The 14,661-nt window shown below is 32.3% G+C and overlaps 1 long non-coding RNA gene across 1 annotated transcript; it reads left to right on the top strand.

Moving 5' to 3' along the window:
* On the top strand, nucleotides 1-3,915 carry LOC148569372 (uncharacterized). The gene is made up of 4 exons (XR_015881423.1): nucleotides 1-721; nucleotides 795-896; nucleotides 978-1,045; nucleotides 1,158-3,915. It is a non-coding gene; the product is annotated as an uncharacterized LOC148569372 (long non-coding RNA).
* The last annotated feature ends 10,746 nt before the right edge of the window (nucleotides 3,916-14,661 follow it).

Below are 14,661 nucleotides of genomic sequence, written 5' to 3'. Positions count from 1 at the left end.
ACCAGTTAGCCGCCGAAACCCTAATCCTATTGCCTCTTCCAAAATCAGCGGCATTCATGAAATAGAATAGAGAGAGAAGTTGAGGAATCAGAGGGAACCGGGGAAGGGGAATCGGAGAAGAGGGATGGTGCGGTGCCGGCGAGAAATGCCGTCGCTGTTGCTGTCGCCAGGAGAGGAGAGAGACGCGAAGGAGGGAGATGAGGCTTCATTGCCGTCGCGCTCTGCCGCACGCGAGGAGCGCCGCCGTCGAAGCCACGCCTTTCGCCCTGCCTAGTCGCGGTTCTGCCATCCAGCACCCGTTCCGTCGCCTGAGGAGAATCGCAAAGACGAGAGGGAGCTCACGCCGCCTCCACCTCTGTTGACCCGTCAAATCTGAGACACGGGGAGAGAGGGTACGCGAGTGAGAAGGGGGCCGAGGGCTTGGAACCGCCGTGCCTAGTCTCGTCTGTGAAGCCATCGTTGTCGCACTACCACGTCGCACCGATTTGCCGCCGCCGAAGCTCCCTGTGACGCCATGAACCTGCTGTCAAACCATCACCGCCGCTGTGCTATGGAGCAGAGTGAGCCGCGCCTACGCTATTGGGGGTCTCACTGCTACCGGAGAAGGATTCTGGTCGCCGCAGGTGTTGCTGTGAAGCTGCGCCTCTGTGTTTCTGACCGCCGGAGCTCCGGGCTGAGCTTCTGCCACTTGAGACCCTGCTTCCACCGTGTTCCACCGCCGGTAAGAGTTCTGAGTTTGGTTTCTGTTCTTCTGAAATTCTGGAAGGGTTGTTAATGCCGCGTGGTTATTACAGTTGCCGTCACCGGGGTTTTTGCTCGCGATTGTCACTTGGGGTTATTGACGGAGCCGCTGCCGGGTCGATTTGGAGTTGCGGCTGCTTCGTTTTGCTAATTCAGTGAGTATTTCTCGTTTCGAAAAACCCCTGCCTTAGCGTTTGGTTGTGTTTGGTTAAAGACCTTGAGGCTTGGTAATGTAGGTTTGAGTTCCGATGTTTGCGTGTCGCATAAGTGTTGCGGAGGCTGCTGCGCCATTCCTTTTATTTCAGTAAGTGTTTTTACCTCGGAATCCTTGCCATTTGTTTTCAGTTATGAGTTTTAAGATTTTCACGATATTGATGTGTTAAAAAGTAGTAATCGAGCTTATATGTGGTGTTGAGGCTGTTTCGTCTATTGCGAAAAACAAGCGGAGCCGGGATTTTGGTTGTTGATTTCAGATTGAGGCGGAAAGGACTCTGTGAGACGTTTGGGTTATGGATTTGCATTTTGAGGTAGGGCGCTTTCTAAAACTATACTTTATGTATTGGAATTATTACATATGGATACTGATGTGAGAAAATGTGTATTTGGTGATTGTATCGGCCTTATGTATTATTTGATTGTTTCGAAAGCTTATGAATGTTTGCTTGGCTGAATTGTTGTGCGGCTTTGTGAAATGTAATGTTTTAAAGTTGATTCTTTAAAGATTTGAAATATGAGTTTAATCTGTTGAGGATTGGTTTCAATTGAGTCAATTATTTTGACGATGTGAAAGATAGAATACTCTTGAAATTCAGCCTGGGTTGCTTTAATTGATTTGGTTTTGATAAATGATTTATTGCTGAACCGATTCTTTAAAGCTTTATAAATGAGTTAAATCGGTTGATATTGAGTTGATTTTTGAAATGGTTTCCTTGAGGTATGCCATTGAGGCGACTCTTGGATTTAGCTTGCTTTTGAATTGATTTCTGGTTTTGAGCTGTTGAAAAGGAATGAGAAACGGTTTAGTTGGGACCCGAACCGGGTGGCAAAAGTCCAAGTTTTAGGGGAGGTGCTGCCGAAATTTTTATAAAATCCGAGTCTTTATTGAAATGTTGTCTGGAAAATGATGAGTTAAAGACTTCTGCTATTTTATTTGAATTATCAAGAAAAGGATGATTCATGCTTTCGAAATGAGTTAGTAAAGGGGAAATTGTGATTTAGTCTTGCTTCTTAAGAAAGGCATTGTATCTCTTTCAAGAGAAAGTTATTTAGATGAAACTTGTGTTTTAAAGCTGTTTGAATGCGAAAAGGGTTTATGCCTTTGAATTTGACTTGGGGGTTTCAATTAAAGAAGTTTCAATGACTTTGAAAGAACCTGAATGTCTATTGACAAGTTTTATTTTGAAATGTTTTGAGAAAGGTTTTAAGTTCTCTTTGAACTCTGAACTTTTGCAAGACTAAAACAATTTTGAACAGTTGAAACGCTTTAGAATTTATCATGGGGGTTGAAGCTGGTTTTGCCTAAGTAAAGGAAACGGCTTTGAAAGAAGTAAATGATTACGTGACTCGGTTTGGCTTAGATCCTATTTTATTACTCAAATCGGAAAGCCAAGGTTTTAATGATTTTAAATGAATTCGGCGAAATGAGTTATGCTACTCTCCCCTAAAGACTTGGGACTCTGTCGAGAAACTTTGTTATAAAATCCCATTGTGGGATGGGTGATTTTGAATGTTCCCAAAATGAATCTTTAACTTTCCATGGTTTTGGAAGTTTTGGAAAGAGAATGCCGAGAGTGGCTTTGTTTTAAAAAGGGAACTCACTTTGAGTAAATTTGGCTTATGAGCCTGAGATGATTTGAGAAATGAGATCTTTAAAGCCAAGGCTAAAAAGAGTTGAAATTTGATTTCAAAGTGAAATGGCTTGAGAAAAGTGACTTATGGCTTAAATGCCAGTTTTATGAATTTGATGATGTTGAATGGTGGAAGTGTTGTTTTGTTGTGAGCCGGAATGGCCGTGTATGCTATTGAACTATGGCTGATTGCCGAATGAGTTGCGAGCCGTATGGCTGATTATGAATTATGAACTTAAGCCGAAGGGCTATATTTATTGATAAATTGGCTGGTTCTGGATTGAACCGTGAGCCGGATGGCTGAGATGGATGGTGATCCATGGTTGAGTATAAATGCATGTATGCAATCGAATGAATTGTGAATTTAAGCCGGATGGCTGAGATAAATGTTGTATGCGAGTATGCTTGTGTTTTCTCTCTGGTTGTAAGGGTGACAGGGCACCGATACCCTCTAATGGCGACAGGGCGCAGATACCCTCTAATGGCGACAGGGCGCAGATACCCTCTAATGGCGATAGGGCGCAGATACCCTCTAATGATAATAAAGCGCAACAGAGAGACTGTGTCCGGGTTAGCTACCGAACACGTCGGGTTGGCTTGGTAACCGACAGATGATATCATCAGCCACTAGGGACAGGCATGCATCATATGCATTTGTGTGACATTGGTTGGGTGTGCATATTATACTTGGTTTGCCTATGTGATTAATTGCTAACTGTTCTACTTGTAATAACTATTTGTTTGTGCTTGCATCCTTCTATTTGTGTTTGTTACTGGGACTCTGTTGGACTGTGGTGATTGGTTGCTGGTTGGATTGTTTGGACCTAGGGCCGTGGTTGGAATGAGGTGAACCGATGGTTGATTTCACTTTTGTGTTTCTGGTTTGGAATAAAATTATGAAAGGCTATTTTGGTTCCGCATAGATAAACCGTTTTGAAAGGCTTTTGAGTTTTTGAGAATTGAACGGTTTTTCTTTCCGAAAAGATTTCCGACTTTACTTCTATTGTAAACCGTTGTTTTTGAAAAGAGGCATAAGACGATTATGAATCACTGGTGCAGTTATCTTCACGTATCCTATTACAGTAATTCCCAAAAACCCTCTACTGAGAACCCTTTCGAGGATGATGTTCTCACCCCCCTACATTTTTCCCCTTTCAAGATATGGGCGCAGAAGTTACGAAGAGTTCATTTAGTTGTTGTTGAGATGCTCTATATTGTTTTAGTTATGGTTTATTGTACCCTCGCCTTTATCTTGATATAATCTGTAAGAGGGATAGGGATTGTATTGGATTATGTTTGTAATATTATTTATATATATATTTGTACATATATATGGATGTACTCTTTATGAGTTTTGTAAGTTGTATGGTATTTATGGATGTATGTCATCGGATGAAAGTATTTTTGGGAACGGTATTGCGGTTTAAAGTTTCAAACAAGCTCATATTTTAGTATTAAATATTATAAAAGTCGTCGTAATGTCCGAGCTATCAGAGTTGCGCAGCCGGAAGCGTGAGCTTTGGTAGTTAGGGTATTACAGGTTTCATGTGGATTATAAATATATTGTCTAGTTACTTAATTGCAAAACTCATTCTGTTTTTTAAAAATTATTTTTCAGAAAAAAAAATACTTAAATATATGAGCCCTTCTATTCAAGAGTAATGATCTGTAATTGATACCTTTTTTTATTGAGTTTCTAGATGTCATATGCTCTATATGTCATAGGCAGAATCTAACCATATTATCTATTTTATGCTTTTTGTTAAAATAATGTGTAACTATTCTTTTCTAGTACTTGTAATTTTATTAAAAGTATTTGTAACTTTCTTATTCGACTTATATCCGAATTTGTTAAGTTTGTTAGGGGACAATTTTTCTAAGCGCAAGTCATAGCTCATTTTGGACCGTGACAGTTTATTTTGGCATATTTAAGGTGAATGCTTACCAAAAAAAGTTAAAAATTAATATTTAATTTAAAAGATATAAAAATAAATAATTTTTAAAAAATCAAAACTTACTACAAAAGATAAATTAGGCAAAATTTAGGCACCAACTCATAGACACCATAAAATTGGCCAATTAAAATTGCTAAAGCTCAAGTCTTTCGAAGTAAAAAATTATTTATTCTCCAAAAAATATATTGACTTGTTAAATTTGATGCTAGGGATTAATTATAAATGCTCAATTGACAAATCCAGTGATAGAATCGTTACATATCAACCATCTAGAATTTAATATATAAGCTGATCTAGATGAAAATCTAATCTGGATTCAATATATTTTGATAATTAATCCCTTCTCAAAATCATGGAAGAAAATCTATTTTGGATTCAATACGTTTTGGTAATTAAGCTCCTTTTTAAAATCTGAGGAGAAAGTAGAGGCTGGGTAGGAAGCAGAGTATGGGGAAGAAGTTGAGGGCCAAAATGTGGTTGGACCAACGGATCCATTGTATACAACTGAGTCTGACGTAGCACGGAAACCAAGAATTGAGATAATCTTGATCAGTTCCAAACTCTATCAACGACCATGCAATTTACCAATGGCTAGGCCATCTGGCCATTTCTGATTAACCATCAAGCATGAGTCGTTGGTACGGCGCATTACTAACGTGGAGAGTGTGCAGTGTCCTAAAGTATATTTATTGTGTGATTTAAAAACTAGGTGCGTGTTAGATTGATTATATGTATAATTATTTCATATGTTAAATCATTATTAGAAAAATTAGTTTTAGTGGTCATTTATTTTATTTTTAGCGGCTATAAAAATAGCCGTTTTATGTTTTGTTATTAAAAATTATAGTGATAATTATACAATTGTTGATAAAAATCTTTTTAATAATTGTAAACAGTATATAATTGCCATTATAATATATAGTAATAACGATAAATATATAATTGTCGCAAAAATATAAGTTAAATAAGATATATAACTACCCTTATGTTATTACTACTAAAAGTGGTTTTTGTTATAGTAAATACACAAAGTAAACCTAGTATACAATAATACATGATAAAATGACATTCTCCTTTCTTGAGAGATGCTAAAATGACATTCTCCTCCTCTTTATTTGTAAAATGTATATTCTCCTCCCTTATAACTTTTAAAAAATCTCCTCTTTAATTCATTTAAAACTTTTTGTGTTAACTAATGTTAATTTTATCCATTTTTTAAGAAAAAATAAATTGTTTTTTACAAAAATACCCTTTAGCAAAATTTTAATTTTTTTTGTAATTAAATTTTACTTACCAAAATACTCTTTAATAAATTATTTTTTATTGATTAAATTATATTTTTACCAAAATATTTAAAAAAATAATAATTAAATTATTTTTTTAAGATATCCTTCAGCATTAATTATTAAATTGTGATTTTATCAAAATTTTTGTTAACAATTATTTTTATATTTTATTATTAATTTTCTGATATCAAAATATATTATTTTAACATTAAATAAAAAATCTTGGTAAGACTATTTTTCGATATCAATATATATTAATTGTTATACATATTAACAGTAGTAAGATTTTTTTATTTAATATTAAAATAATATATATTGATATCAAAAAATTAATAATAAAATATAAAAATAATTGTTAATGAAAATTTTGATAAAATCACAATTTAATAATTAAAAAATTATTGAAAGGTATCTTAAAAAATAATTTAATTATTAAATCTTTATAAAATATTTTGGTAAAAATACAATTTAAGCAATAAATAAATAATTTATTAAAGGGTATTTTGGTAAGCAAAATTTAATGACAAAAAATAAAATTTTTGTTAAAGGATATTTTTGTAAAAAACAATTTATTTTTTCTTAAAAATAGATCAAGTTAACATTAGTTAACACAAATAAAAAATTTAAAATGGATTAAAGAGGAGATTTTTTAAAAATTATAAGAAAAGATAATGTACATTTTACAAATAAAAGAAAGGATAGTATCATTTTAATATCTCTCAGAAAAAGAGAGTGAAATTTTCTATAAAAAATAATTTATTCTCTAATTTCAAAAGGATACCAGAACAATTATCATCAATTATTTTATTGAAAATATGTAAAATAAAGTCAATATTCAACGTTGAAATATTTAATGCGTTTCCAAATTAATAATCTTCTCATTAATTATGAGAATATTTATAATATTAGAAATATTTTCAATTTTATTAATTTAATGTATGAATGCTTTAATTATTTAAATCTTACCATTAATACACGTTCATGCATCTTTGCACAATTGTTTTAGATGAAAACACGATATTTTTTATCTGAAGTGCATATATAAATACAAATCCTTCCATGGATCATCAAGAATTCATATGAAAAATATTGATCACCATGTTAGATATTTGTTCCATATTAATTGATTCTTCCATTTCCATATGGCGCATCCATTTTCGATAAAAAAAATTTTCTCTTCCTATCTTCATTCTCAGACCTACCAACATCTACAACATTCAACTATATGATCTCCAAATAGATCATCATATCACATCAATAAAATACCAAAGGATTAGATTATTTTTATTTTGTTATTGCTATACACCGTGAAGAAATACCACTTTTCAAAAGAAATAAGGTGTTTTTTCCAAGTGCGGTATATCATATGTTTGCAATCATGACAGCTTTTGGGAATTCATGGTGGCAATAATGAAAGCAAATTGAATTTCTGCATTATGGGTGCTGCTATTGCAGAAGTTTGTTTTCCCTTGCAAGCTCTACCATCGGTTTTAGGGCTTTATCCTAGAGAAATGTTCAAGCACCATTAGAATTTATTGTTTTTAGCCATCACTTTTAGCTTTCATGCCAATTCCTTTAGTCTAATAAGTAATAATCCAACAATATAATTTTTAATCCATATTTTTAAACATTGATGGTTAACTGTTGGTCAAAAACAATAAATTATGTTGGTCGCCTAGTATTCTTCTTTACGCCATCCTTAAATGTTATGGTGAACTTAGGTGAAAATAAATGAAATCTAAATTATGTATTTTACAATGATATTTCATATGTTTTGGTTATAGTTAAGTGAAAAGTGAGATCTATTGTTTATGTTACAATGGTGTGTTTCTATACTTGTACTTTTCATACTGTGTACAATATAATAGTTCCAAAAAAATGTATATTTTCGTTTCATTATGTATGGATACCTCTTTTGAATACTGTGTTATAAAAATATACTTATCTTAAAATAAATTTTAAGTTGATAAAAAAATTAAAACAATTATATTTTTAATAGATGTTTGTCACAAAATTTATTATTTTATTCTAAAAATAATTATTGGATAACAAATAATGTGTATTTTTTTGTTATAACAAGTTTATTTTTTACAATTAACATATATTTTATCATCAAAGAGAGAAGCAACTGAGAATATATGTAAAATAAAATGATAATATTTTTAATACAAGTGGTATTATCATTAATAAGGGATAAGTATTGTTTTGGTCTCTAATGTTTAGAGTCAGGATTGAAATCGTCCCTTACGTAATTTTTTTTTAGAATCGTTTTTAATGTTGTGTTTGATTTTAAAATCGACCTTTTAAATAAATTTTTTTCTAAATGACAAAAATACCCTTTTTTCCACCATTTCATTCTTCTTGTTCTTCTTCTTCCATTAACAAAACTCAAAACTTCAAATTTTTAAATACAGTTAACAAAATCCAATTACAAGATTAAAAATACCCAAATTCATCTTCAATTACAAAAATAAAAAATCTATAAATGTAATTACCAAGAAATCAAATACAAGAACAAGAAAAAAAATTAGGGAGAAACAAGAAATCCAAAAACATAAAAAAAGCAACAACAATCCAGAAATCCAGAAATAAGAACAAGAACAAAATCAATAATAAAAATTAGGGAATTAGGGATTATAATGAACAAATCCATTATTCAAATCCAGATTCAACAAATACTAATAATCAGATTCAACAATACCAACAACTAAAACATTATTCAAATCCAAAAAAACAACATCAAATTCAACAACCAAATCAACACACAACAACGATGAAATCAGAAAATAACAAATCAAAATCAGATTAGAAGTAGAAGCAAAAGCAGGCCTAGAAGAAGCAGAAGCAGAAGTAGAAAGCAGAGGCAGGAGCAAGAAGCAGAAGACGAAGCAGAAACAGAGGCCGAAGTAAGAAGCAGAAGCGGCAAGGTGCAGCGGCGAGGCGGCGAGGAGCAGTGGCGAGGAGCAGCGGTGCAGAAGCAGAAGCTCTCTTCCTGGCTCGCGACGGCTACGGCGGCTCCAAGCTTCGCCGGCGCCGTCCCCCTTCTCCCCCCCCCTCTCCCCCCTCCTTCTCCTTCCCCCCTCCCCCTCTCCCTTTCCCCTTGTGCCCTTTCCCGTTTCCCTTTCTCCCCTCCCCCTCGTGTCTTTTCTTTTTTTTAATTTTATAATTTTTTTATTAGAATATGGGTAATTTAGTAAGAAAATTAAAAATTTTATTAAAAATGACGATTTTAATATGAAGTAAAACGTTAAGGACGATTCTAAATCAAAAATTACGTTGGGGACGGTTTCGATTCTGACCCTAAATATTAGGGACCAAAACAATACTTATCCCTTAGTTATTTGATTGATAATATGTAAAATAAAATGAAGTCAATATTCAACATTCAAATATTTAATGCACTTCCAAATCGGTAATCTTCTCAATAATTATGAAAATATATATAATATTAAAAAACATTCAAATTTTATTAATTTAATATATAAATGCTTTAATTATTTTGATCTTAGTCTTACCATCGATATATGTTCATGCATCTTTACACGATTGTTTTAGATGAAAACATGTGTTTGATTCGAAATAATATATAAATACAAAAATTTCATGGGATCATCAAGAATTCATATGAAAAATTGATATTGATCACCATGTTAGATATTTATTCCATGTTATTTGATCCTTCCATTTTGATATGGCGCTTCCATTTTCTATAAAAAAATTTCTCTTCCTATTCAGTGACCAACATATACAACCTTTAACTATAAAGAACTTCAGATATATCATCATACTAAGTCAATAAAATACCAAATGGTTAGATTATTGAAAAATATAACATCCAAAAATTAAGAAAAAAAATATCTAAAATTCAAAAAAATCATTCAAAATCTGAAAAAAAGAAACATCAAAATTAAAAATATAAGAAAAAGAAATATCAAAACTATATAATAAAAAACAACCACAAAAATTAAAAAAAAAAACACCAAAAACTTAACAAAAAGAAACATACAAAATTATTATAAAAGATTATCCAAATTTTTTTTAATTATAATAAAAAAGAACACATCACTTTCGGATATCGAAACATCCAAAACCTAACAAAAGATAAATATCCAAAAGCATTTTAAAAATTTCAAGTTACCGGCGGACAGCAAAATCTAACGATAAACAATTAATCTGATAGTAATCTTATTACCAGCAGATTATGTTTTTTTTCGTCAATAAATCCAACGGTATTTAACGTTTTTCTTATAATATTAGCGGTCATTTATTTTACTTCTAGTGTTAATAAAAAATTTTATCCATTAAATTTTCTTTATTTTTATAGTATGAAAATAATCTTCTAAACTTCTTCCTCTATTTTTACTCCACATATCCTAATATTTGGTACCTCAACTCTTACGAAACAATGAATTATTATTTTAATTATAAAAAAATGAGTGTTAGCCATTTTAACTAAAAAATTTTGAATTACCTAGATACTTATCAAATACCAAGTTAGGTCAACCAAATTAGCCAAAATGAACTTATAATTAAATTTCTTACAAATGTTGGAGACTTTTTTTCATACTTTTTCCTTGTTTAATACTATGTTAATTTCATTTTTTTTTCAATTTCATAGACTATATAGCATTTTGTCTATATTTTTTTCGTGATTTAATTTTGTTTATATTTTGTTTGTTTGCTTTTCCTTTTAAATTTAGTATAGAGTTTTAGATGCATAACCACTTATTTGTTTTTATCTAATAACTTAAATTTTTTAAATAACTGATTTTGTGATATGGTATAAGAATTTTTATGATTAAAAGATTTATAATTTAATATTTGTTGCCCCTATTCTTCTAAAACAAATTTAAAGAATTCAAACATGGTGAAAACAAAAGAAAAAAAAATTATGCACAAGTACTCTTTAAGTCTAAATGAGGATTAAATTTAAATTTTTAGAATAAATAATTTTATAATTAACATAGAGTAATAATAATGGCAATTACTGTTGTGCCTTTTTGAAATTAGAGGATAATTAACATGGGTTGGTGCGAAGGCTAGGGAGTTGGATACTTCCGATTTCAAACTCTAGTATACAGGAAAGGTGAAGAATAAGAATGGGGTTGGTATTATTGTGGATAAACAGTGGAAGAAGGACGTAGTGGATGTCAAGAGGGTGGGAGATCGGATCATCTCTATCAAACTTGTAGTGGAGGGAGGTGTTTTTCATGTGATTAGCGCCTATGCACCGCAAGTGGGTTTGGACGAACAACACAAGATAAGGTTTTGGGAGGATCTAGAGAGTTTTCTAAGACATACCTTCGGGAGATAAGATTTTCTTAGAAGGAGATTTAAATGGCCATGTTGGAAGAGAAGTGACTGGGTATGGAAGTATTCACGGAGGCCATGGTTTCGGGGTGATCAATGCCGAGGGTAAAACTATTTAGGACTTTTCCTCAACCTTTGACCTTCTCATTGCAAATACATGTTTTAAAAAGAGAGACGAACATCTTATAACCTCTAAGAGTACATGACAAGCTCTCAAATTGACTTCTTCTTGTTGAGGAGAGTCGACCAAAAATTTTTCATTAATTGTAAAATTATCCCGAGAGAGTTTGACAACACAACATAGGATGCTCGTCATGGATTTTCACGTTGAGCAAAAGTTGAGGAAAAGACATCATACGAAAAAACCCAAGGACGATGGTGGCAGATGAAAGGTGAGGAACAAAGAAGCTTTCTAAGACAGGTAGAAGAAGAGGCAAAGTGAGATGGGAATGGAAGTGCAGAAGAGATATGGAGGGAGAGGCACAAGTTATTAGAAGAACAGCAAAAGAAAGTTTTGGTGAATCTAAAGGAATAGGACCAAGAGACAAGGAGTCCTGGTGGTGGAATGCGAGTGTACAAGAAAAGATAAAGATAAAAAGGGAGTGCTTTAAAGAGTGGTCTTTATGTCACAATGCAGATAATTGAGAAAAATATAAGGTGGCTAAGAAAGAGACAAAAGTGGCTGTAAGTGAAGCAAGAACAAGAGCATATGAGAGTCTCTACCAGTCTTTGGACACGAAAGAAGGAGAAAAAGGTATATATAGAATCGCAAAGAGCCGTGAAAGAAGAACGAGAGATTTGGATCAGGTTAAGTGCATAAAAGATAAGGATGGAGAGGTGCTGGCTCAAGAGGAGAAGATTAATGAAAGGTGGAAGAGCTACTTCTACGAGTTATTTAATAAAGGACATAAGACTCTTTCGAGCCTTGGTCGGTTATGCACAAGGGAATAAGATCAAAACTTTGACTACTATCGAAGGATTCGAGACTTCGAGGTAAAAGAAGCTCTAAAGCAAATGAAAAATGGCAGGGCAGTAGGACCTGATAATATCCCGATTGAGGTTTGGAAGGGCCTTGCAGGAAAAGGCATCAACTGATTAACCAAGCTTTTTAATGAAATTTTAAGGTCAAAGAAGATGCCTGATGAGTGGAGAAAGAGCACCTTGGTACCTATCTACAAGAATAAAGAGGATATACAAAGTTGCAGAAACTATAGAGGGATCAAGCTCATGAGCCATACCATGAAGTTATGGGAAAGGGTGATAGAATGGGGGTTGAGAAAAGAGACACAAGTAACATATAACCAATTTGGATTTATGCCAGGCAGATCCACCACCGAAGCGATATACTTTTTAAAAAGGATGATGGAGAGGTATCGTATTAATAAAAGGGATCTACATATAGTGTTTATTAATTTGGAAAAAGCGTACGATAGGGTGCCAAGGGAGGTCTTATGGAAGATTTTAGAAAAGAGGAGAGTAAGGATCGCATATATTCGTCCAATTAAAGACATGTATGATGGGCCACAACTAGTGTGAAGACTCAAGGTGGTGTGACAGAGGAATTTTCTATTGGTATAAGATTACACCAGGAATCATCCTTAAGTCCATACATTTTCATATTAGTCTTGTAAGTACTCACAGAGCACATCAAAGAGCCTGTGCCATGGTGCATGCTTTTTGCCGATGATATCGTCCTTATGAGAGAGTCAAGGGAAGACCTAAATAAGAAGTTGGACTTATGGAGAGAAGCTCTAGAAGTATATGGTCTGCGCATAAGCCATAGCAAGACGGAATATATGGAATGTAAGTTCGATCTGAGAAGAGAAAACCCTAATATAGATGTGAAGATTGGAAAAAACATCCTACGAAAAGTTAAAAGTTTTAAGTATCTTGGGTGCATCATGCAGGATAACGGAGAGATTAAACAGGATGTAAATCATAGGATCCAAGCAGGTTGGTCAAAATGGTAGAGTGCATCTGGTTTTATATGCGATAAAAAAGTGCCTTTAAAACTTAAAGGTAAATTCTGTCACACTGCTATAAAACCGTCTATGCTTTATGATACGGAGTGTTGGACGGCCAAAGGGGAGCACGAACATAAGTTGAGTGTAGCGGAGATGAAGATGTTGAGATGGATGAGTGGTCATACGCGATTGGATAAAATAAGGAACGAAGATATAAGGGAGAGAGTTGGAGTAGCACCCATTGTGGAAAAGATGGTAGAATTGCGTCTCAGGTGGTTTGGATATGTGAGAAGAAGACCGACAGAACACCCAATCAGGAGGGTGGATGAGATGGAAGATGGACAAGGGGTGAAAGGCAGAGGAAGACCTAAGAAAACCATCTATGAGGTGGTCAAACGAGATCTACATGTAGTCGATCCCACCTAGTAAGACAAGACTTTGTTGTTGTTTTTTTTATTGTATCATATAAAAGCTTAATTATATATATATTTAACACGTGATATAAATATCTTAACATATTTTATTTGAATATAGAGTATTATGTTTAAACTAAATTCTAAATAATTAATTTATTGTATAATTTCCATTTTCATGAACGTATAAAACTTCAGACATACTTATGCATGTGATTCTAGGATATATTTAATGTGCATTGTAAAAGCTTATTTTTTTTATCTAAATTTTAACTATGTATAAGATTGACTAAAGTATATAATTATTTCATTTGTTAAAAATGTACAATACAGATCATTATGCAATAATACATGATCCAACAAAAAAATCTTTTTCGTTCTTTGATCTTTTAACTCTATAAGTTTGGTTAGTCCTTTTTTCTTTAATAATTTTTCTCTAAAATTAATAGAGCATATTTACATATGACACGTTAAATTGTTAATCCGTATATGGTGATTGCTAATTTAGATTGATAGATTTTTTTATTAGGAGTCTTATTATTTTTTGGATAATTGTCAAGATCGTTCAAAATTTTTTTAATTATTTTTTTTATATATATTAGCTAAATTTATTGTGTAAAAATTAAAAAATATTAGTAATTTTTAATTTTTAATTATAAAAATTAAATAAAAAATATACATATTAATAAAAATGACCTTGTTATTTTTTATCGATTTTATTTATTTGTTATTAATTATTTTAAAATATTGAATTTTAAATCTTTGATATTATATCTATCTGATTACTTGATATATCATTATCTCTAAATAATTTTCTATAAGATAAAAAATCCATGTTCCTTTTCGATTTGGAACAAAAATATTAGTAGAATACCAACCATTCTGCTTAAAATTGAAAAAAATAATGAAACTTGAATAAATAATTTACAATACGTTGTCTGGGGATTAAATCATAATGGTAATATGTAATAAATATTCTCATTTATTATATTTAATTTAGATAAATTATCTCAATTTTTTATTATCTATTGTAAAATAGAATATGCACTTATTCTAATAGTTCAAACTAATAGTTAATAATAAATAAAATTTATGTGAATTATGATGTTCAATTTAAATTGAGTACACCTAAAATTTAACATAAT

Source organism: Arachis ipaensis, chromosome B4 (assembly GCF_059453495.1).
Source record: "Arachis ipaensis isolate K30076 ecotype BB chromosome B4, ASM5945349v1, whole genome shotgun sequence".
Classification (NCBI taxonomy): Eukaryota; Viridiplantae; Streptophyta; class Magnoliopsida; order Fabales; family Fabaceae; genus Arachis; species Arachis ipaensis.
This window is presented reverse-complemented; position numbering and strand designations above follow the sequence as displayed.